Below are 4,050 nucleotides of genomic sequence, written 5' to 3'. Positions count from 1 at the left end.
ACACTTTCTTGCAAACTGCTATATTCTTAATGTACATGATGCATCTCCCATGTCTCAGTCTCCATGGAAATCTACAACTCAGTATCTGGGATCTATTTGTCAGACTTGATGTGAAATATAAACCATGGAAAGTAACTGAAAATTTTTCCAGCTACATTTTACAGTGTGCAATCATCACATGACATGCCGGCAGTATGACATAAATGCAACAGTATAATGCATAGTGTGCTTGAGCACACAACATAATATTATGCTATGCTAGTTTCTACAAACAAAACCAAGGACACTTTCTAAAGGATGGTGTAGCTTTCACCACAGCATAAAACTGGACAAATATCCTCCAAACTGCAGTCTTTTAGATTATAACACTTATTGTACTATGGTGAGTGGGTACCAGTGTTTCAGAGGAACACAGTGCATCCATCTTCAGGGTAGGAGTACTGGTAATCATTTACCAGACCACAGAAAGAATTCATAAATTTGAGGACAATGCGACTCTTCACTGTTGTGAAAACCTCAAATCTTATAATAAGTAATATTTTAAACGTCTTTTGAAGACAGGATGTACATTTGCAGTCCTTTTCTATAACTGTGTTTGAGGGCAAGATCAGAGAAATACCAGAGTTTGCATTAAAGACGTGCTGAATTTACCACTGTACTCTATTTCTTCACACAACACATCCAAATTTTACACCACTGTTACTGTTTACTGCAGAGAGAATGGGATGCCATGGCTCTTGTACATAAAACAAAATAATGTAACAAACAGGCAAACTGTAACCAAGGCAATATATATCAATAAACAAAAATATTAACAGTTAATTTTTTTATAAATGTCGTTTTTCTGTTTTCATTTCAGACCCAGAGATGTACCCCCAAACTTTTAAAAATTATCCTATGAAAGAACACATCGATCTTGATAACTTTCCACACAAAATTACTTCAGTCTCTACATATTAGACTAATGTCACCTCCTTAATCTCTACCATCCAGGAATAGGGACTGGCAGCCATACTTTCATTTTGCAGAATGGTGGTACAAAAGAATGTAAAACTAGGCCATTGGGGCATCTTGCTCCAGTAATGTGATGCACAATTGGTGGAAGCTGAGGAGTTTCCTGTATTACGTATTTCTAATTTTCAAATAATATTCTTATGTGTATTCATCAGTTATGACGCATAACTTGAGTTTGCCTGTTGTAACATCTGCAGCCAACTGGAATGACATTCACAATGCTGTCACCATCACCCAACCTCTAAGACAGGTTCACTTATTTAACCGTGGAGAACATCATTGATGATGATGGTGACAAACCAAAAATGTTCACTAGCTCGGTAGCAGGACGTACACTTCTGTAAACATGAAGAATCAAAACAGAATGCAAATATCCCATAGCGGACCCTCCAACTTTTGAACACAAAATCTTGACACTCTTAGACATCACTCAGGAAAATGTGAGGACATGCCAACAGCCTGGCTTCTGGCACTCCAGTAAAAATGTACATTTCCAAAAAAGTATCAGCAATAAACCACAGATGTCAAAGTCACATGACTACAAAACAGAGAAACAGATGAAGTTTATCATGACAATGACACTGAATATTAATCATGGAACACTGGTCCTGAGATGAACAGAAGCTTAAAACAGTCACTGAACATGTTATGTTAAATGTAACTGAGGCAGAGGAACAGGGAGAGATGTCTTAAGAACAACATTGGAATACAAAGACTCTTCATGCCTGCAACAGGGTGGAGATGAAAGAAAATGCAAGGAGGAGACAGCAAGAGATGAACACTTTAAACAGTTGAACTCAGTGATCTTTGTAGTGTTAGGTGAAAGAAGCGTTACAAACTTCAAGTAAAATGCCTTCACGCAGAATACTCGTAAAATGGAAACAACATACTGAAAGAACAAAATTATAATATATCAATCCAGAGAAAGCAGCAAGTTGGGAAGATCTCTAAAAGGGCAGATGGCTGCTTTGTAACATCTGTAAGACAAACCAGTCATAATATTTAGAAAGGCAGACATGATAACAACAAGAGCAAATTACTTCTTTCCAATTCCTGCATTATTTATAATTACATAATATAAAATGACGAACTGGAAAGGATGGGGAAGGTAAGCAATATAAAGCTGTCACGACAGCTGCTTTCTGCAATGACCTCTTGAATATGAAGCAGAAGTGCTGACCATTATGACATGATGTTCAGAACATCAATGTTGCATCATCTGCAGAAGTTATATACAGGGGGGGGGGAAAGAAATTCACACACAAACTCTCCACAGTGACTTCTTGTTAAAATACACTAATAGAATATAGAACACAACATATGCTCTGCACCTTTTTTTCAAGATATATGTCACTGTCAAATGGCACAAGCTATCATATGATTAAACCACTGACACCTCATAGCTACAACAGGTGTTCAAAGTGGCATCCTAGCACTCTGTCAAACACTTCTTGACAGTAACTGATGTCACAGCCACCTGAAGTCTTGCAACATCTTTGAAAGTCTGAGATGGACTGCATGACCATGCTCCTTCAGATGTCCCCACCATAAAACACTGGCATCCAATCCACTTTCTTGGGTATGTCAGTCATGTTCTGCTACTGGTGGACACCTTCCCCATAGTGCACTGCAGTTCCGCCATGCTGAAACCACAAATTCTTCTGCCTCACAGCTGGAGGTACACCTTCAAGCAGCCCTGGTAGAACATTTTCCATATCTGCTGAGCAGTCAACCTGCCAGGTAGCAGACAGGGGCCCATGACAATACCCCCAATAATTCCAGACTGTACCAAACACTGACTGTGAAATGGAGCATATACACACATTTACGGATAGCATGAGGATTATCCTAAGAACAGCTCATCTACAGTGCGATGATGTGTGAATTTCGTTTCACCGTGTATAGTCAACAAGACTGGATGTATGATGGAAAGGAAGTGTGACGAGAGCACATTCAAAATCCACTACAAGCTCACAAGCCTGTTGCGGCTTCATCGTAGTCCCACCAGGCCTCTTCACCTTCAGACTTTCTCAGGTATCATGAAAGTGCCAAAGACAAGGTCCCCAGTTTACTTCACCCTGACAAGCTTACCCTTATTTGAACATGTTCCCATCCTACAGCATGAATGGCAGGGTCAGGCTTCAGGAGGGACAGAGAAGGGAGGGGAAACTGCAAGCCTGGCACATTATAGCTGCAAGATTTGAGGTATTCACAGCAGCAGAAACTGATACTGGGTTGTGATAGCATGTAGCCTGGGTAGGAGACTACCAGCACTCCAGAGGAACATACTGCCTATATTTTACAGGTAGAAAATACACTCGTTCAGTAATACCCTGAAGACGGAGACAGTGTTTCTTCATCTACATGGTGTCATAACTTGAAACATAATATGAATGACTCAGATGGCAGTCACTACTCTGTGACATTCAGCGGGAACTTCAAAAGAGACTGGGAAATTGTTTCAATTTAATGGGCTCTAAATAAGATACAGCACTGAGATTACACGTATATTGCAGCAATGCTGCACCTTCACAATCTGCTACTACAGAGTTTAACACACCATTTCTTCTTGTACTCACCCAATGCCCCAGTTACACAAAGGTGATCTTGGTACGAGCCTGATTGATGAGCCACACATTCAGCTCCTCATACTCCTCCAGACACTCCTCCACTTGGTCAGGTGTGTAGCCCTTGCTGGCGCAGCGCTCCAGCACGTCTGCCATCTTCACCGTCTTGCTCTCTCCTGCCAGCTCACGAATCACACTGTAGATCCTGTCCATCACATTCTGGGCTCTGCAGTCACAGAACACGTTGCAGTCAACTGCAGACAGAGCTCACATTTCCACCCAGTATCTGCCATTCTGACAGAATTTTCATGGTTTTCTTCAGTCCCTACAGAAAAATTGTAGGCCCCACAGCTTTTCTGATTATTTACTGCTCTTCCATCATTTGGTACTACACAGTCTGAGATACTGACAGTGTCATTAAGGAAACTTACTTTACTTACTTACTCATGGAGCTGAGCCCTTCTGGAGG

General features: G+C 40.8%; 1 long non-coding RNA gene across 2 annotated transcripts; it reads right to left on the bottom strand.

The window, feature by feature from the left end:
• Window positions 1–642: 642 nt before the first annotated feature.
• Window positions 643–3,803, bottom strand: LOC117283160. 2 transcript variants are annotated; one of them, XR_004514176.1, is made up of 2 exons: window positions 3,594–3,803; window positions 643–2,747 (listed from the first exon to the last, which is right to left on the bottom strand). It is a non-coding gene; the product is annotated as an uncharacterized LOC117283160 (long non-coding RNA). The 2 variants fall into 2 exon arrangements; XR_004514175.1 differs by having other exon boundaries at window positions 643–2,657.
• Window positions 3,804–4,050: the final 247 nt, after the last annotated feature.

Source organism: Cryptotermes secundus, unplaced genomic scaffold (genome assembly GCF_002891405.2).
Source record: "Cryptotermes secundus unplaced genomic scaffold, Csec_1.0 C38812028, whole genome shotgun sequence".
Taxonomy (NCBI): Eukaryota; Metazoa; Arthropoda; class Insecta; order Blattodea; family Kalotermitidae; genus Cryptotermes; species Cryptotermes secundus.
This window is presented reverse-complemented; position numbering and strand designations above follow the sequence as displayed.